Source organism: Pan troglodytes, chromosome 20 (genome assembly GCF_028858775.2).
Source record: "Pan troglodytes isolate AG18354 chromosome 20, NHGRI_mPanTro3-v2.0_pri, whole genome shotgun sequence".
Classification (NCBI taxonomy): Eukaryota; Metazoa; Chordata; class Mammalia; order Primates; family Hominidae; genus Pan; species Pan troglodytes.
Window position 1 is genome coordinate 46850784 of NC_072418.2, and position 21636 is coordinate 46872419.

Sequence of the window (21636 nt, forward strand, 5' to 3'; positions counted from 1 at the left end):
TGAAAACACAATTTGAACTGATATAAGAAATTGAAAATCTAAATATTGTTTTATTTATTAAAGAAATTAAATCTGTATTAAGGATCTTCTTACAAAAATAATGTCAGGCCAAGAGGATTCAGTAGCAAATTCTCCCAAACATTTAAGAAATTAAAAATGCCAATCAAACTCAACTTGTTCTAGAAAATAGAAAAAAACAAACTATGTCATAAGGCCAGAATAACTGTGATATCAAAACCAGATGAGGATATTACATAAAAGGAAAATTACAATATATCTGTTTCATGAACACAGACGCAAGCATATTAAACCAAATATTAGCAAAGAGAAACCAGTAACATATTGACCAAGAGAGCTTTATTTTAGAAATTCAAAGGCCATTTAATTTAATTTTTTACCATAACCTCAAACAAGTATAACTTTAATTTTTAAAAAATCAATGTAATCTTTCAATGTTAACTAATAAAGGAGAAAACCATTCAATTATTTCATTGGAAATAATCCATTTAACAATATACAACATTAATCATGATAAAAATTCTCAGCAAACCAGGACTAGAGGGGAACTTCTTTCATCTGATAAAGAGGACCTAAGGAATAAAAACTACAACTACCATTGTACATAAAGGGATCATTATACATAATATGGACCACTGTCTTTCTGATTTCAGGAACAAGGTAAGGTTGTCTACTCTTACATGTCTTTTCAGTTTTGTAGTAGAAGACCTATCCAATATCATAAGGAAAAAATAAAAGGTGTAAATGGAAGGAAGTAAAATGATCTTTATTTGCAGATAGTGTAGATTACATGATTATGTACATAAAATATTTTTTAATTCCACAAGCTTTAAATTAAATAATTTATTGTTGAATAAAGGGTAAAAGTATAAAACAATTATATTAAAGCAAAGCTACTGAAAAATAAAAATTTTAAAACCTTAACAGTTTGTAAAAACATAAAAAATGTAAAACACTCAGGAATAAATTTAACAGATGTGCAAGACCTTTAGACAGGAAACAACAAAACCTTAAGGAAAGAAATTAAAGATGAATTCAATAAATGGAAATGTATTCCATGTTCATGAACTGTAAGACTCAATTTTGAGATAATTCTCTCTAAATTTATCTACTGATTCAATGTACTGCCAACAAAATGTCAGCAGGGTGTTTTGTTTGTTTTGAGAAAATTAATTAACTCATTCTAAAATTATAGAGCAATGCAAAGAACCTGGAATAGACAAAGTGATTTTGAAGAACAAAGTTTTTCTTCAACTTATATTACCAGATTATCAAGATATAATATAAAGCGACAGGAATTAAAATGGAGGTGCTGGCACAAAGATTGACAAAGAGGACCAACGAAAAAGTAGAAAGACTCCTGCACATATATGGGCCCATGCTTTACAGTAAAAGTCTGACTGCAGCTTAAGAGAAGGCCAGTGTTTTTAACAATCGTGCCAGTGCACTTGGATATCTGTATGAAAAAAATGATTTTGAACTTCATCCCACTACATACACAGATATAAATTCAAGATGGATCATAGGTCTAAGTGTGAAAACAAACAATAAAGCTTCTGGAGGAAGAAACAGAGAAATAACTTTGTGATCTTGGGATAGATAAAATTTTCCTTTTTTTTTGTTTTAACTTTTAATTTCCACTTATTTTAGACTTAGAGAAAAGTTGCAAGAGTAGTACAGAGGGTTCTCATATACCCTTCATTCTAGCGTTTATCTTACATAACCAAAGGATAATTATCAAAACCAGGAAATTAACATTGGTACAATACGAAAAATTTGCACATCTTATTCAAATATGTTTTCCCATTAATGTCCTTTTTCTTTTCCATGATCCCACACATTAATCTACGTTGTATTTAGCTGTTATTTCTCTTTAGTCTCTTCCGATCTCCTTAGACTTTCTTACTGCATTAATTTTCAGTTGCTACCATAACCAATTACCACGAATTTAGCTTAAAACAACATATATATATGTATGTGTATATATATATATATATATATATATATATATATATATATATATATATATATATAATCTCAGTTTCCATGGACCTGGAGTTTAGCTGGGTGCTCTCCTCAGGCTGGTCTCACAGGCTGCAAATGAGGTGTTACCTGGGCTGTGTTCTCCTCTGGAGTTCAACTGGGGAAGAATTCATTTCCAGGTTCATTCAGATTGTAGGGAGAATTCATTTCCCTGTGGCCATATGACTGAGAGCCTCACCTTTTTGCTGACTGTTGGCTGGAGGCTGCCCTCAGGTTCTGCAGGCCACCTGCAGTTCCTTTGCAAGATGGGCTTCTCCAGCATTGCCACTTACTTCATCAAGCCCACAAAAGAATTCCAATCTGCTATGAGTCTTATATGGTATAACATAATCACAGTAGAGACATCTCGTCACTTTTTTTTTCATATGATAGGTTTATTTTTATTATTTTAAGGAACCTTCATACTGTTTTACATAATGGCTATACCAATTGATATTGCCACCAACAGCGTACAAGTGTTCCCTTTCCTCTACATCCTCACCAACACTTATCTATTTTCTTTTCTTTTTTTTTTTTTTTTTTTTGAGACGGAGTCTTGCTCTGTCGCCCAGGCTGGAGTGCAGTGGCGCCATCTCAGCTCACTGCAAGCTCCGCCTCCCGGGTTCACGCCATTCTCCTGCCTCAGCCTCCGGAGTAGCTGGGACTACAGGCGCCTGCCAGCATGCCCGGCTAATTTTTTTTGTATTTTTAGTAGAGACGGGGTTTCACCGTGGTCTCAATCTCCTGACCTCGTGATCCGCCCGCCTCGGCCTCCCAAAGTGCTGGGATTACAGGCGTGAGCCACCGCGCCCAGCCCACTTACCTACTTTCTTTTTATAATAGTCATCCTAACAGGTATTGTGGTAACATCTCATTGTGGTTTCATTTGCATTTGTCTGATGTGCTTTTCAGGTACCACTTAACCATTTGCGTGTCATCTTTGGAAAAAAGTCTATTCAAGTCCTTGCCCATTTTTAAATTGGATTATTGGTTTCTTTTTCTTCAAAATTAATTAATTCATTTTTATTTTACTTTAAGTTCTGGGATACATGTGCAAATGTGTAGGTTTTTTACATAGGTATATATGTGTCATGGTGGTTTGCTGTACCTATCAATCTGACATTTAGGTTTTAAGCCCCACATGCATTAGGTAATTTGTCCAGTGCTCTCCCTCCCCTTGCCCCCCAACTCCCCGACAGGCTCCAGTGTGTGTTGTTCCTTTCCCTGTGCCATGTGTTCTCATTGTTCAACCCCCACTTATGAGTGAGAACATGTGGTGCTTGGTTTTCGGTTTCTGCATTAGTTTGCTGAGAATGATGGCTTCCAGCTTCATCCATGTCCTTGCAAAGGACATGATTTCATTCTTTTTTATGGTTGCATAGTATTCCATGGTGTATATGTGCCATATTTTCTTTATCCAGTCTATCACTGATGGGCATTTGGGTTGGTTCCAAGTCTGCAATTGTAAATAGTGCTGCAATAAACATACGTGTACATGTGTCTTTATAGTAGAATGATTTAGAATCCTTTGGGTATATACCCAGGAATGGGAGATTCCTCCAGGAGCTAGAACCAGAAATACCATTTGACCCATGACTTTTGCCATATAAATTAACCTAATGAGAGGAGTGACATTTCCTGACCTTTGCCATTTTCCACTGATTAGAAGCAAGTCACCACCTCTGCTCATACTCCAGGGTAGGGGACTAAACAAGGCTGTGGACTCCAGGAGGTGGGAATCATGGGGCCACCTAACATCTGCCTGTCATACCTATCTTCATGTCCTTTCAATTTGGAAGAGTACCAATAATTTATTCTGTCAAATTTCCCCCAGCTGGGTTTGTATGATGTGTTTTTATAACTGAAATGAGGCATGTATTCTTGGCAGTGGCACAGTAATGATGCTGTGTCCTTCACATTGCATCATCATGTCCAAGGGTGCGTGATATCAATGTTCTATTACTGGTGACATTAACCTTCATCACTTGGTTAAAGTGTTTTCTCCTGTGTTTTCCTTCTGTACATTACTACCTTCCCATTTGTAGTTAATAAACATCTTGGGAGGGTAATACTTTAACACTATGCAAATCCTCTTTCTCCTCAAACTTTCACCCACTAACTTTAGCATCTCTTGTCTTGGTGTCCAATGTGAGGATACACTGCAGCTCCCCTATGTACATAAGTTCTGCTAATAAACACTTTGAATTGGTCACCCTGGTATTGCTGTTTCTTTCTTTGGAATCCCAACAGCCCCATCCTGGGATGGTTTGGGGCAGTCCCTTTAGGGAACTCCCCTGCCACTGCTTTTGGGGTGACTCCAGCTGAGTGTTCAGCAGGACAAAATAAGGTTGTTTCTGGTATTTGACTACTATGAATAAAACTTCTATGAACATCCTTTACAAGTCTTTGTGTGGACATATATTCTTGTTTTTCTTGGGTATATACCTAAGGGAGGATGTGGTTTACCTAGTTTATCAGACTGCAATGTATATAAGGTCCAGTTGCTCCTCAAACTTGCCAATACTTCGTGTTGTCAGACATTTTAACTTTAGCTATTCTGGTGCATGTGTAGTGGTATCTCATTGTGATTTTTATTTACATTTTCCTGATAATGATGGGAACACCTTTTCATATGATATTATCTATTTTGATATACTCTTGGGTCATTCAACTCTTTTCCCCATTTTTTAATTTGATTTGTCATTTTCCTATTGATTTCTAGGAATTTATAAATGTATTTTGAACACAAGTATTTTGTGTGTGTATACAGACATAAAAAGGAGGGTGGAGGAGGAGAGGGAGGGAGGGAGGAAGGGAAGGGAAGGGAGGGAGGGAAAGGGAGAGGGAGAGGGAGACGGAGACGGAGAGGGAGAGGGAGAGAGAGAGAGAGAGAGAGGAAAGAGTTGCCTGTGTCTTCTTATTCACTTTCTTAATCATGTCTTATTATAAATAGATGTTCTTAATTTTCATGAAGACCCATCTACTTAGGTATGTCCACAATAAATGGGCTGGGTTATGAAATTTATAAGAGGGCTTAAGAAATTTGGCTCAGGATCACAGCTAGCTTGTGTGTGTTGTGCAACACATTTTGATCTTCCAGTGTTTCAGGCCATAACCTACACAACTTCACTAGTGCCTGGGAATGTTCAAGGCCTTGGCTTGGGTTCAAACCTGCAGGGAAAACATGCAGCTGAACAGGTCACAGAGAGATCAAGGCGCTCTGTGAAACATAGAGAGCGAGGGAAACTTGGGGAACCTACAAACCTATCATCATGAGAATGAATAAAAAATTGTGGTGTGGTCATATAAAGGAAGATTATATAACAATTGAAAAAAAGCCCTGTTGATTTCCAAAACAACATGGGTGAATTCCAGAAGTACCAGTTTGGATGAAAAAAGAGAGATACAAGAGATTCCATTTATATGAAGTTCAAGAACACGCAAATCTTATCTTGAGTGACAGGAGTCAGAATAGCACTTACTCCTTATGGGAGAACAGTGGATTCTAACTAGGACAGGACACAGAAAAATCCTCTAAAGCAGGGCACAGAAATCTTCTGTGTCTTCATCTGGCTGGTGAGTACACTGATCCTTTCAAATACAAAAATTCATTGGATTATATATATAGCTAAGATGTGGGCACCTTATTGTATATGATACATGCTTCAATAAAAAGTGATGACAGAGCTTTATTTGATGATAGTGAGTAAAAATATTACATTACAAACTGTTATTCTGTTATGGTGGGTAAAATAACACATATGAATATATGCATATGCCTTGAGGGATGGAGATATACATATATATATATTGTGTGTGTGTGTGAGACAGGGACTCACTCTGTCACTCAGCCTGGAATGTGGTGGTGCAAACACGGCTCACTGCAGCCTCGACCTCCTGGGCTCAAGCTATGCTCCTGTCTCAGGTGGTGGCATGGACCTGTAGCTGGGACTACAGGTACATACTACCAGGCCCGGCTAATTTATTTTTAGTAAAGATGAGCTCTCATTATGTTGCCCAGGCTGGTCGCACACTCCTGGGCTCAAGTGATCCTTCTGCCTCGGCCTCCCAAAGTGCTGAGATTACAGGCATGAGCCACCGTACCCAACCACAAAGATTTGGAGTAAAATGTTTACAGTTGTTGTTTCCTCACTTTGGGTTTTTCTGTATTTTCTGAACTACTATATGAGAATGTATTACTTTTATAGTAAAAAATGATAATAGAGCTAATCAATCTCTCTAAGATTAGAGAATGTAATAAAATAAGTTATGAATACAGTGATATTTGGAGTACGGTGAGGAGGCCTTGTTTTCTCCCAAGTCCTAAAGTCTTTGAGTTGTCTCAAATTAGAATATCAAGGCTCTGAGTTTTGAAAACTGATATACAACAGTTTTCCTTTTACTGGTTTTCCCTAAGTCACTTGGATAAATCCTCTTGTCACTACACTCTCCACCTATGAGGACTGGACTCCCTGCTCCAGTTCAGGAATTGCACCTACCTTAGAAATAAGCCATTTTGGTTAAAAAATCAATTGTTTCCAACATGCAGGAAATATCTGCATATGAAAAAAGAAATGGGACTTTGGCATGCTGAGGCTTTTGAAAAATTCCAGTACAATCCTGTGGCAGAGAGGTTCCATACAAGAAAGGCCAAATGAAAGCCACCCGAGGGACCAAGAAAATGATGCTTCAAGGAAAACAGAATGGAATGATCAATGAATCTCAAGAAATCCTTCATAAATTCAAACACTCCAGGGCCTCTCTAGAGGGTCACATTAAGGGATAAAAAAGCTCTAGAGATCATATTTTGAATTTAAAGAGTTGATCATAAAGAGTCTGCTCCTGTAGTTTTTCAGTATCACAATCATTTACAAGTCCATCTGAAATAGTACAGTGATCAGTGCTCCACACAGTAGAGGATGCTGCCACGTTCTCAGATGTTACTATCTCTGAAATTATAAAGACTGAAGTTCCCATGTGGCCCAGAGGAATGGAAAGAAGTGAGCTGATCACTCTATGAAAGGAGAACAGCATGTAGAAGCAGGCATGCTCACCATTCTGAGCTCAGCAACAGCTGATTAATTAAATATGTAACAGGACATCCATATAATGAAATATTAAGCAACCATTTAATGCTAAGTTTAGGAAGCTGTTTAAGGGAATAAAAACACTCAAGATACATTGTCAGTGAAGAAAATTAGGTTACAACATTTTAAAAAAGCAATTAAAAAGGGGGCAAAGAATTTGAATAGACATTTCTCCAAAGATGTACAAACGGCCAATAAACAAAGGAAAAAATGCTCAACACCATGAGTCATCAGAGAAATTCAAATGAAAACCACAATACCCACTTCACACTCATGAGGATGACAATAATAAAAAGAAAGGTAATAACAGGTGTTGGTAAGAATGTGGAGAAACTGGAACCCTCTTACGCTGGGGGGAATGTAAAGGGATACTTTCGATAACAATCTGGCAGTTCCTCAAAAGAGTTACCATATGACCCAGCCATTCCACTTCTAAGTATATATCTAAGAGAAATAGAAACATATGTCTATACAAAAACTTGTACACAAATGTTCACAGCAGCATTATTCATAATAGCTAAAAGTAGAAACAACTTAAATGTCCAATAACTGATGAATAAACAACAAAAATGTGGCATATTCATACAATGGAATATTATTCAGCAATAAAAAGAAACAAAGTACTGATATATGCTACAACCCAGATGGATTTTGAAAACGCTAGGCTAAGTGAAAGAAGCCAGTCACAAAACATCACTTATTATATAACTCTATTCATATGAAATGTCCAGAAGAGGTGAATTCATAGGGACAGAAAGTAGATAAATGGTTGTCTATGGCTGGGGAAAATGCAGAGTGAGTGCTAGTGGGTATGGAATTTCTTTTTGAGGTTATGGAAATTTTCTCATGTTGACAGTGGTGATGGTTGCACAACTCTGTGAATATATTAAATACATTAAACTGTATACTTTAAATGACTGAATTTTGTGGCATGTGAATTATATGTAAATAAAGCTGTTTAAGAATTGGGTTACGGGCCGGGCACAGTGGCTCATGCCTGTAATCCCAGCACTTTGGGAGGCTGAGGCGGGTGGATCCATGAGGTCATGAGATCGAGACCAGCCTGACCAACATGGTGAAACCTTGTCTCTACTAAAAATAGAAAAATTAGCTGGGCGTGGTGGCACGGGCCTGTAATCCCAGCTACTCGGGAGGCTGAGGCAGGAGAATTGCTCGAACCTGGGAAGCGGAGGTTGCAGTGAGCCGAGATCGCGCCACTGCACACCAGCCTGGTGACGGAGTGAGACTCCGTCTAAAAAAAAAAAAAAAAAAAAAAAAAAAAGAATTGAGTTACAAATGTATACAATTATGCAAATATAAATATGATTACATTTATAAAATATATGTATTTATCAATATATATAGAAAAACTGACAGACATCAATAAATTGAAAAAAGTATGGAAAACATAAACCCATATATTAACTTACTTAATATTTCTTTTATAGTCCTGGGTTTCTGCCTATTCCTAAAAGTATATTTCATAAAATTAAAACTTTTTTTAAAAAGGCAACTATCTTACTTATTCCTATTTTGATTTATTCTTCCTTACTGGATACCAAGTCATTTGAGGATAGCAACTATATCTTTTTGTCTTGAGACACAGTTAGATAGATTTTTGAATTTTTAACAGAGCAATCTTTTCTCTGAACAAGTGGGAAAAAATCCTCCCTGCCTTACCTTTTAAATATCTTTTGATCTGGAGGAGAAAACTTAGTATACTCTAGAACAAAGGTCCTCTAAATATAGTCCCTGGGAACTTGTTACCAATGCAGATTCTCTGCTCTACCTCAGACCTACCGAATTAGAAACTCTGGGGCTGGGGCCCAGCAAACTGTGTTTGAACAAGCCCTGCAGGTGATTCTGATGCATCCTACATTTGAGAACCAGCGCTGCTCTAAAAACTGCTGCTGTGTTTTATTGAAAGCTTTTACTTTATCTTCATCAGTTCCCATTACCTGAACCCACCCTATGATTCGTTTGCCTGTAGAAATGTATGTCAATGTAAATCGGAGACTCTGATATTTCGTATGCATTACTGGTAGTCTCAAAGCTGCTTCCTATTATACATTCCTGATAGATGGGTTTATTTTACTTCTGAATCTATCCTCCTAATCACAGTGTCCTACAAGCAGCTGTTAAGACATCTTGTTCCATTTAATGTCACTTTGCATTTAACATCATTAGAATAAAAACTCTAAGGTATAAGATCCATTTTCTTTCACTGAGTTCTCACAGTTCGATCATATCCTGACAATGCTGCTATAGCCAGAATGATGCCTCTTCCCTGTGAACTCCCAAGACAGGTCATCTGAATTTCTCTAGTGGCCTTTCACATCAACTATCTTTCTTATCCCTATTCCGATTTCATTTTCCTTACTGGATACCAAGTCATTTGAGGATAGCAACTATATCTTTTTGTCATTGTATCCCAACAAGTACAAGCACATGGTAAATATCTGATATTTGACTCAAATTTTGAAACTAGGGTTTATCCTCAGGGAATGGTTATAAAAGGAAGCAAAGATCTCTGCAAAATGGTGTTCATTATAGACTAGTTTTTAGTCAACAATTAGAAACATAATAGCTCGCAGTAGGCAAAAGGTTAAATAAATTATGAAGAGAAGGGCTTAAGGGCCTTGAAAGGAGGCTGTAATGGCATATTCACAGATACGTCACTGTTAGGCAGGACATTTCCAAAGAGAAGAAAGGGTCTCATGTCTTTAAAATTAAAGAGCATCTTACAAGTAATGAGGAAATATAAACTCACCTGGACTTTAGCTTTCAGATGTGTAGCAAAAATTCTTTCCTCTTTCAGGATCTTTTTTTTTTTTAAACAGAAGGGTAGCACTGGAAAAGAGAAGGCAATCATGAGACAGCTGGGGTTTCTTGGATAGCACAGTAACTTAGAAAATACCCTCAATGATCATACCTGCTCACCTACTTCACCGAGCACAACCAGATGGGAGTAGGAGAGAAACTGGAACAGTGTTGACCTTCCCAATACAAGAGAGGCCAAGATCACTGATGTCTAGGGTGGAATCTGTCTCTAATTCACAGCAGGTTCCTGGGGCTGGAGCTTTAGAAATGCTATGGTTACAAACATACAGCTGGCTCCTCGGCGCTTCCAAGGGGAAAATATCCAGGAGGGATGCCTATTCCTGAGAACTCTTTATCGAGTCTTCTCAGAGCCTGCCTTGAGGCCGCAACCAATTTCAAAAATCTCGTCTCAAGATCAAGTCTGTGTTTTCTTGCTGGGATCCTTCACGCCTCCATGAACCTGGCTTCTCTCTTTTACCTGCTGCACATCCCAAGTGTCTGTGAGGCGATAGGGCTGAGGAATCTGCAGAGCCTAGAGCCTGGAGTCACAGTGACAATTCACACAGGTACACAACACTGTTCATTTGTCTAACGCACACACACGTACACAACCCTGTTCATTCATCACACACACACACACACACAGTCTCTCACAGGCACACAGAAACTCCTCCTCTGCTGCTCAAGCAGACAGGCCTGAAATTCTACTGAAACTCCAGGGATGACACGCCCCGTTCACGCCCTGGGTCTTCTGGTCTTCAGCGCCTCTCATCCTCACCGCCGGTTCCATTCCAACCAGGGACTGTGGAAGCCTCCGCTGATTTCTGTGGACACGATCTACTCACCACGTAGGGGCTACAGCAGCTCGGACACCGGAAAAAGATCTAGAGCTCGAGGGTGACCCTAACGCGGTGACTTCTGGGAAATGTAGTCCACCCGGAATAACCATGTCCACGGCGCCCGCCATTCTGTAGCCTATGCTCGGAGGGCACATGAGCAAGAGCTTGACCATCTGTACCGTTGGTTGACTTGCTCTATTAAGGGCTATGATTTCAGGTCGTCCTGCGTGTTTAGAGGAGGCGAGTGGAATCTTGAGTCTCGGCTGGAGAAGGCAGAGCACGGGCATGCAGACCTCAAAGCCTCAAACCTGCGTGTGAGAGGAGAAGTTGGCGAGCTCCAGCGTATGGTCCACGGTTGGTACTCTAGGTGCGAGCTGAGGACAGGGGCTTTTGTTTTTCGCGCTCCCAGGTAGCGCCAGCACCTATAGTAGCTCCAGGAGCACAGAAGGCGTTAAGTGTGCATTGGTTTTAGAGAAAGAATGCCTGTGCGTTTTGTGTTTTCACTCTGTGACGTTGTGAAACTCATTGTGTGAGAACATGGATGGGGTTGTATTCCAGATTATGGTTTGTTTCTAAGTGTGTTACTTTGGACATGAAATGGTTTGTTTCAGATTTTGAGATTATGTAAATTTTTTAAGCCCTCTCCCTTCACTCCTACTCCCACTCTGAAATTTCTCCTGCCCAATTGCCATTCTCTCACTTAAAATACGAGTCTGGCTGATTTGTCCAAGGTAAATACTACTATGGCCTACTTATCCATTAGGCTGAATGGGCAAAGTACCGAGAGCCCACAGAAATGTTTTCTTTCAAAATAAGAAAATGAATTTTAAGGTCAAAGAAACTTAATATCGTAGTCTACTGGCGAGTGTATAAATTGATATAATCACTTGGGAAAACTATTTGGCAAGATCTATTGAATTTGAATATATGCATTTGCTATAACCTAGCAGTTCCATTCTTACCTTTAACCCAAAAGTAAGTGTATACATATTCACCAAAATACATGAATGGGGATGTTTGTGGCATTGCCATTTTGATTGGAATTGCACTCAATATATGGGTACTTTTCAGGAAAATTGGTATTTTAAACATTGTGAAAAGGCTGGGTGTGGTGGCTCATGCCTGTAATCCCAGCACTTTGGGGGGCTGAGGTGGGTGGATCACTTGAGGTCAGGAGGTCGAGACCAGCCTGGCCAACATGGCAAAACCCCGTCTCTAGTAAAAATACAAAAATTAGCCAGGTGTGGGGGCCCGTGCCTGTAGTCCCAGCTACTTGGGAGGCCGAGGCAGGAGAATCGCTTGAATCCAGGAGGTGGAGGTTGCAGTGAGCCGAGATCGTGCCACTGCACTCCAGCCTGGGAGAAAGTGTGAGATTCTGTCTCCCCCTACAAAAAAAGAAAAAGAAAATTGAGAAGGGACCTCCAGGAAGATGGAATAGATGTACTTTTTTCTATTTGTCCAGCTAAGTACAATAAAAACCCTGGGCATTAGTTATAAAAAAAGAGAAAAAGAACACTGAGTGGTAGAGAAAAGGTAGACTGGTGCTGAGTTCCCTTGGTTTTCTTTGTGCCTCCTTTGTGCCAGACTTAAAGCCAAAGAAGCTAGCAGTCCCAATACACCAATGGGCACAGACAAAAAAGTCCCAGCAAAAGCCTGCTGTCTTTAGCCAAAAGACAAGGAAGAGGGCAGCCTAGCAAGAAGGAAAACTTTTAGACAATTACTGCCATGCTCTAGTCAAAACACCACAGGAAAAACCTTCAGCACTATCCCCAGCATGCCAGCAAAGACCCATGCTTCCACTCTTGCCTGGAGAGTTAGGACTTTCCTCCCCACCCCTCAACCCAGTGCTAACAGTAGAAGCCACATGGAGTGCAGTAATAAGGCACTCCTTTCCCTCCAAATTAGAAAGGTATCAGTGGAGGTCTAGTGGGAAACCGGAACTCCCACCCCTGCCACTAGTAATGAGGAGCCCCCCTGTGGGTATCAATGGAGGCTGAGTGGGAAATCTGGATTTCTGTCACCACCTAATAATAATGAGGCAGGATCCACTTCCCCTACCACAGTGATGTCAGAGGAGAACAGGTGATATAAACTGAATTGTGTACTCCACTCCCTGAGTTCATATGTTGAAGTCCTAACTCTCAGTACCTCAACATGTGGACTGTATTTGGAGATAAGGTCTTTAAAGAGGTAATTAAGGTTAAATGAGGTCTTTGGTGTGGGCCCTAATCCAGTATGACTGGTATCCTTATAAGAAGAGGAGATCAGGACACAGATACACAAAGGGTGTGTGAAGGTAGCACGTTTACCAGAAGAACATGGCCATCTACAAGCCAAAGAGAGAGACCTCATAAGAAACAATACTGCTGACACCTTGATATCAGACTTCTACCCTTCAGAACTGTAAGGAAATTAATTTGTGTTGTTTAAGCTGCCCAGTCGGTGGTACTTTGTTAGGTATGATCCAGAGCCTCAGATCAGAAAACCAAAAATGTTCAGTTCTAACAGAAAATCACTTACCACACCAAGAACTGGGAAGATCTCAAACTGAATGAAAAAGCCTCAATAGATGCCTACACTAGGATGATAGAAATATTAGAACTATTTGACAAGAATTTTAAAGCATCCACCTTAAAAATGCTTCAGATAATAATTATGAACATGCTTGAAATAAATTAAAATATAGAATGTCTCAGCAAAGAAATCAAAGATATAAAGGAACACCAAGGAATTTTGACTCCTGAGAAATTTAGTAACCAATTAAAAACTCATTGGATGTACTCAGCAGCAGAAAGGAAAGAACAGAGGAAAGAATCAGGAAACCGGAAGACAGAACAGTAGAAATGACCCAGAATGAACAACAGACTGGATAAAAGACCAAAAACACAAAAATGTGTAAAACTCTACAGAAATTGACATAACAATTATAGTTAAACATAGTAATACTCTGCTGACAATTGATAGAATAGATGAAAAATCAATAAGGACAGAGAAAACTTGAACAATATTATCAACCAATTAAATTTAATTGACATAACATTCTGCCAAACAGCAGCAAATTGCCCAATTTTTCCAAGTACATATGTCAAGATAGGCCATAACCTGGACCATGCAACAAATCTCAAAAGCTTTATAAGGATTCAAGTTATATAAAATACGTTCTCTATTCCACAATGGAATTAAATTAGGAATCAATAACAAAAAGATAGCAGGAACTAAATAACTTTTTTTTTTTTTTTGAGACAGTCTTGCTCTGTCACCCAGGCTGGAGTGTAGTGGCACAGTCTTAGCTCACTGCAACCTCCACCTCCTGAGTTCAAGCGATTTTCCTGCCTCAGCTTCCCAAGTAGCTGGGACTACAGGTGTAAGCTGTACACCAGGCTAATTTTTGTATTTTTAGTAGAGACAGGGTTTCGCCATGTTAGCTAGGCTAGTCTCCAACTCCCTAGTGACCTGCCCTTCTGGGCCTCCCAGAGTGCTGGGATTACAGGTGTGAGTCACCACACCCGGCCAGCATTTCACAGTCTATAGGTCAAATAAAATAAAATAAAAAATAAAAACAACATATCAAAACATATAGGATGTAGATAAAATAAGACTTCAAGGAAAATTTATAGCATTAAATGCCTATATTAAAAGAGAAGAGTGTCTCAGTGACTGATATGGTTTGGGTTTCAGATGCTCTTCTTTTTCTCGTTTCTTAAGATAAACACTGTATTCGTCCATCAGTGACTGATATGGTTTGGATCTGTGTCCCCACCAAATCTCATGTCAAATTGTAATCCCCAGTGTTGACGGTAGGGCCTGGTGGGAGGTGAATAGATCGTGGGTGTGGAGTTCTCATGAATGGTTTAGCACTATCCGCCTTTGGTACTGTACAGTGAGTGAATTCTCAGGAGATCTGGTTGTTCGAAAGTGCATGGCACCTCCTCCCTTGCTCTCTTCCTCCTGCTTCAGCCATGTGATTTGTGCCATAAGTAAAAGCTCCTTGAGACCTCCCCAGAAGCAGAAGCCACTGTGTTTCCTGTACAGCCTGCAGCACTGTGAGCAACTAAACCTCTTTTCTTTATAAATTACTCAGTCTTAGGGATTTCTTTATAGCAGTGTGAGAACAGACTAATATAGTGACCTAAGCTTTTACCTTAAGAAACAAGAAAAAAAGAACATCTGAAACCCAAAGTAGGCAGAAGGAAACAAAAAAAAGAGAGAAATCCATGAAATGTGCACACCTGTTCATGATAAAAAACACATTCAACAAATTAGAAATGGAAGGGAACTTCTTCAACATAATAAAGGGCACCTATAAAACACCCACAGCTAATATCATACTTAATGGTGAAAGACAGAGTACTTTCTAAGATCAGGGACAAGACAAAGATGTGCACTCTCACCACTTTTTTTTTTTTTTTTTTTTTGAGACAGGAGTCTTGCCCTGTTGCCCAGGCTGGAGTACAGTGGCGCGATCTCAGCTCACGGCAACCTCCGCCTTCCATGTTCAAGGGATTCCCCTGCCTCAGCCTCCTAGTAGCTGGAATTAAAGGCGCCTACCACCACGCCCATCTAATTTTTGTATTTTTAGTAGAGATGGGGTTTCACCATGTTGCCCAGGCTGGTCTTGAACTCCTGACCTCAAGTGATCTCCCTGCCTCAGTCTCTCAAAGTGCTGAGCCACCACGCCCAGCCAACTCTCACCACTTCTATTTGATACATGCTGGAGGTTCTAGCCAGGGCAACTAGGCAAATAAATGAAATAAGAGACATCCATATGGAAATGAAGAAGTACAATGAAGAAGTAAAGCTATATTTGCAGATATGATTTTATATACATAAAGTCCTAAGGAAATCACAAAAAACTAATAAGACTAGTAAATGAGTTCAGCAAAGTTACAGGAAGATCAATATGCAAAAAAATTGTGTTCTTACACACTAGCAATGAATAATCAAAAAATGAAAGTAGGAAAACAATTCCATTTACAACAGAATTTGAAGAAAATACTTAAGGAATAAAGTTAACAAATGAAGAGGAAAGTTTGTACACTGAAAATTATAAAACATCATTGAAAGAAATTAAAGATGACCTAAATAAAAGGAAAGACATCTGTGGTTCATGGATAAGAAAAGTTAATATTGTTAAGATGCCAATACCTCCCAAATTGATCTATGGATTCAATACAGTCCTTAACAATATCCTAGCTGGCTCCCCCCTCCCAACCCCACTGCCTCTAGAAATTGACCAGCTGATCCTAAATTCATATGGAGACACAAGGGACCCAAAATAACCAAAACAACTTTAGAAAGGAAGAACAAAGTTGGAGGACTCGCATTTCCCAATTTCAAAAGTTACTGGAAAACTACAGTGTGGTACTGGCACAAGGGTAGACATAGAGATGAGTGGAATAGATTTAAAAGTCCAGAAGTAAGTCTTGACACTGTCGATTCATTTTCAATAAGGGTGCTACGGCCATTTAGTAGGGGAAAGAATAGTCTTCTCAACAAATTATGGTAAGACAACTGGATATCTGTCTGCAAAGAAAGAATGAAGTTGGAATTCTACTTTATACCATACACAAAAATTAACTCACATCACTGACCTAAATCCTATAGGAGCTAACACTATAAAACTCTTCAAAGACAACACAGGGGCAAATCTTCATGAGCTTGGAATAGGCAATGATATTTTGGATACACCAAAAGCACAAGCAAAACAATAAATAGGAGTATATCAAAATTAAAACTTTTTACTGCAAATGATACCATCAAGAAAGTGACAAGATACCCACTGAATGGGAGACAATATTTGCCCATCATACATATGACAATGGACTTGTATCTAGAATACAAAAACTCTTAGAACTCAACAATAAAAAAAAATGGATAATCCAATTTCTGGAAGTCAGTCAGATTTCTGGGATGATCACTCCCATCCTCACAACAACAACAACAACAAAAAAAACTAAAGAAATTAATTTTTTCTGGATCTGTCAGATAATAGAGGTCACAAGGCAAACCACCAGCCTTAAATCTGGAGAGACAAGCAAACAGAGATCAGCTTACTTGGAGCAGAAGGACCAAGGTAAGACCATTTAGGCGGGGAAAGAATATTGGTAACTAAGTGTTACCAATAACACTGCTAATTAAGTATTACCAGCTAATTGGTAATATTTACTAGCAGTGTAATTAAGTATTACCAGCTAATTGGTAACTAAGTGTTGGTAACTAAGTGTTACCAATTAGTTGATAATAAGTAATTAGCAATGCTATTGGTAGGAGCGCTTAATTGGTAATTTAGAGAATTCATTGGATGCTAGCTTCAAAAATCTTCCAGGGATGCAGTCTTAGGGGGAGCCTCACACTTTCATGGAATTTACGTCCAGTAATGCTACTATGTTCTCATGGTGAATTTACAAGAAAAATCTCATGTTTTGGAGGAGGACAAAAGTAACTATTTTGAAATACACTGAGAGTGTTCCACATAACAAAGGACTGCTATCCAAGGGAAATGACTTTATCAGATACTTATATAACTGGGGAGAAAGGCAATATGTCAACTCGCCTTCCTGTCTTACCTAAGGGGAAAACAGAAAGACTAAGAACTGCGTCTGAAGATCACAGGCCAGGGACTCAGGCCCACTAAAAGACAGATTAAATCATATGATTGTAGAACACTTCCCCTCTCCCCACACTTTACCACCATATCAATAGGATTCTTGTATAACAACAGGATAATAAAAGTGAGAAGGCTGCAAGACACAGATTCTATTTTTAAAGTTCTTAGGGAAATTCAAAGGCAACAGGGAAGGAAAAAGAAGGGACATTAGAGAAAGGTAAAACTGAAACCTCTGACACCTTCAGCTAAATCAAACATTAAACACAGCGCAACACCTAGCCAGATTAACATAAAACCTCACACTTAACTGAAGCTCCCACATTGCCTGCTATATAGCTGTCTACAGTTGTGTATTCTCCTGTCCTGCACAATGTAATCACACTCTGCAAGAAGCTAAAGCTTACTGGCAGGCCCTTACTTATCTAGGTATATCCAAACCCTGATGAATGACGGCACACAGGGACCTACCATTGCCAATGACCTACTCTTCTGCATCAAGGAACTGCAGATTAGATTTGTCCTTGTCCCATTCTATTGGCTCCTCATGTGATGCCCTTTTGGTGTAAGCCAATGCCCTACAAACTAGCCAACTTACACCCATTGGTGCCACACCACTTAATTTCATCCTTTGGGTGAAATGACCCCTACACAAAAGCCTTTAAAACTATACTTCCCTTCATGCTTAACAGTTGGGACCTGGACATGATAACTACCCCTCTGTGGTCTCCACAGTGACCTCCACAACCACATCAGCGCCAGTCCCATTGTCCAACAATCCATGCTTCACTCTGCACTATTCCTTCATCATGACACCACATCCTACTTTCTTCAACTTGCCAGATAATACATGTGAAACAGTAACAGAACATGTCATCCAAGAGATAAAACCCCAACAATGCTGGGCCTGCCAGCAGGCGTCCCAACCTGGGTAACCACTCGTACAACTAATTTCCACACTCTTGGAGGTATGTGATATCCATACTACTAACCAGTCGCCATCCTCTCTGGTCACCCTCCAGCTCCTTTACTTCCCCAGGCACCCTCAACCTCATCAGGTTCTTCCTCTGAATTTTTCCTTCACAGTCCCACCTTTCCTGCCCTCTGTCAACGATTGATATTATATAAAGCCATTGAAAGTACAAGGGCCTCACACGTATGCACTGGTGAATGCCCTTCCCATAAAAGGGGATACCAGGCCACCTTTTTGTATATTATAAATTGGGCCTCATCACAATCTTTGGTATAATAGGCATAAGTCTAGATCTTTTCAGTTCTGTAGCAGACTTCATTCTTAGAGCTGCCAGCCAAACAACGTCACAATTCCTGGCAGACCATATATACCAAACAGCCCAAGATTTAGAAGCCCTTAATGAGATAAAGCTCTGTAGCTGTCATGGTAGTTGATAAAATACTGCATTAGACTAACTAGTGGCATCTCAAGGTGGCCCTCTGAAGGGAACCTCTGGCTGTGTGAAGGTCAGTAAAAACAGGAAAGCTCTCCAGAATCGTTCAGTAGATAACAAACCAAAACAGTCAACGATGTTACTAAGTTACTAAAATGTGGCAAGAGTTTCTGAATCCCTATTTCTTCTCCTGACTGCTTCCTTCTGCCTGGATTAACATTATCTGGCACCACATTATCTTTCAGGGAGCTATTATAATTGCTGGCCTAATTTTATTGGGTCAACTTTGCATATTTGGCCTCTCTCAAATGCAAGTTTATTTATAGGAAACCTAGGAGTTTGCTGTGCTAACCCAAACATCAGGGGTGAATTGTGAAGACTGGAGGAAACTTGGTGTTTGACTTAGTGCAAGCCACCTATAAGCATCTCTTGCCTATGTCCAGTCTCCCTCACAATCCTGATGAGGTTCACTTACTGCTCCACAAGTGCATATGCCCTCCACCACCTCTTTTAAACTCTGTGCTGGCAGGACATCCCCTTTTATAAACTGCCTGAACACTAACTATTCTGTTTTGGATCTTTTCTTGGACAGCCCTCCCACCCCGTAATCATCTTTCTTTGATCATTCCAAAGGACTACCGTCAGGAGTTTGACATACAAACCTAACCTTGGAAGGAGTTTCGACATTCAAACCTAACCTTGGAAGGAGTTTCCCCACATCATAGTAGAGGTGCTGTAATAGGCATATAGATTGGGAGGGAAAAACTTTTTTTTTTTTTTTTTTTTGCAGATGACAAGATTGTCTACACAGAAAATCCCAGGCAATCAATAGAACAGCTACTTAAACCAATAACTAAGTTTAGCAAGATCACAGGACACAAGGTCAACATAAAACAATCAACTATATTGAAAAAGAACAATTGGAAATTGAAATTTGAAAAACAGTACTAATTTAGAACCCTAAAAAAGGAATATGTAGGTATAAATCTAATAAAGTATGTGCAGAATCTATATGTTAAAACTACAAATTACTGATGTAATAAGGGAGTCCTAAATAGGCAGATACTGTGTGTATGGTTTAGAACATTCTCAGTATTGCTAAAATGTCAGTTGTCCCCAAACTCATCTATATATTCATTGCAATCTCAATAAAAATCCCAGCAAATTATTTTTACAGATGACAAAGCTGATTCTGGAAATTATGGCAAGACAAATTTGATAGCCAAAATAAAATAATGAGTTGGAAGACTCACAGTATCTGGTTTCAAGACATTATATACAGATACAAAAGTCAAGATGTGCAATATTTAGCAAAATGATAGACACATAAATCAATGAAACTGCACTGAGGCCAGAAAAAGACCCATACATGTATGGTTAATGGATTCATAAAGGTGCCATGGCAATACTGAAAGAATAATTGGATTCTCATATGCAAATAGTGGACCTCCCTTATATAAAGATTCACATCTTATATAAATACTAACTCAAATATATGATAGACCTAAATATAAAGCCTGAAAACATAAAATTTGTGATAAAAAAGTGGGAGAAAATCTTTGTGACCTTGGATTAGGCAGAGTTCTTATATTTGAAACCAAAAGCACAATCCATCAAAGACAAAAAAGGAACTTCATTAAAAAAAATTTCTTGTGTGAAAAATACTGTTAATGGAATAAAAACACAAGCCACATAATGGTATACAATATTTGCAAAACACATAACTGACAAAGATATCTATCCAGAACATATAAAGAACTCTCAAAAATCAATAAGAAACAATCCAGGTTTTAAAAAAATGGACAAAAGATTTGAACATAGTTCACAAAAGAAAATAGGCAAATGGATAGCAAACGAGCAGTGAAGATGCTCAATGGCCATTAGGGAAGTGTAAATTAAAACCAAAATGAAATCCCACTATAACCCTTTGAAATCCTAACAACAAAATAAAAATGAAACCAAACCCTGACATACCAATTGTCAGTGAAGTTAAGGAACTGGGACTTTCATACACTGGTGGTGGGAATGTAAAACGGTACAGTTATTTTAGAAAAGTCTGTCAGTTTTTCATAGATAAGTATACTGTTACCATACAACCCAGCAATTCCACTCCTAGATATTTACTAAGACAATGTGGACACACAAAACTGTTTGCAAATGTTGACAGCAGCTTTCTTCATAATCACTGAAAACTGAAAACCCAAGTATCCCACCAGTGATAAATGGATAAACAAACTGTGGAACATCCATATGACAGACTACTACTCAGCAATAAAAGAAATGACTTCTGTACTGATATATGCAACAAGACAGATGAGTCTCAGAAGCATTAAGTGAAAGGTGCGACTCCAAAGGAAACATACTCTAGAATTCCATTTATATGACATTCTGGAAATGATACAAACTATACAGACAGAAAATGAGTCAGTTGACAAGGGCTGGTGATGGGGAGAGGAGCTGACTAAACAGAACAAGCAAGTTTCAGGGCAGGGGGTACTAGAACTGTAGACTATCTTGATTGTGATGGTGGTGTTCACATAACAGCACTTGCCAAAATGCATGATAGAGTCAGTTTCACTGTATATAAATTATTCCCTAATTAAAAAAAGAATGTTAGCTTATATGATTTTCATGGATGCCTTTTATCTCATTGAAGAATTTTTTCATCATGAGTGGATGCTAAATTTTGTCAAATGTTTTCTCTGAATCTACTGAGATGATCATACATTTGATCATAAGAATCCAGATATAAGAGTACATACTAAATCCATAGGAAGCTCAGGAACAGACCTAATTAATTTATGGTGTAGAAATCATAATACTTGGCACTGGAGGTGGGA

At 38.9% G+C, this 21636-nt stretch overlaps 1 protein-coding gene across 1 annotated transcript in view; it reads right to left on the bottom strand.

Moving 5' to 3' along the window:
* The window catches only part of ZNF404 (zinc finger protein 404), a 29529-nt gene extending 18626 nt beyond the window's left edge, over positions 1-10903 (bottom strand). Inside the window, 2 exon segments of the mRNA XM_009435780.5 lie at positions 9898-9977; positions 10060-10903. The gene's annotated coding sequence lies outside the window, so the exon portion shown is untranslated.
* Between the last annotated feature and the right edge of the window lie 10733 nt (positions 10904-21636).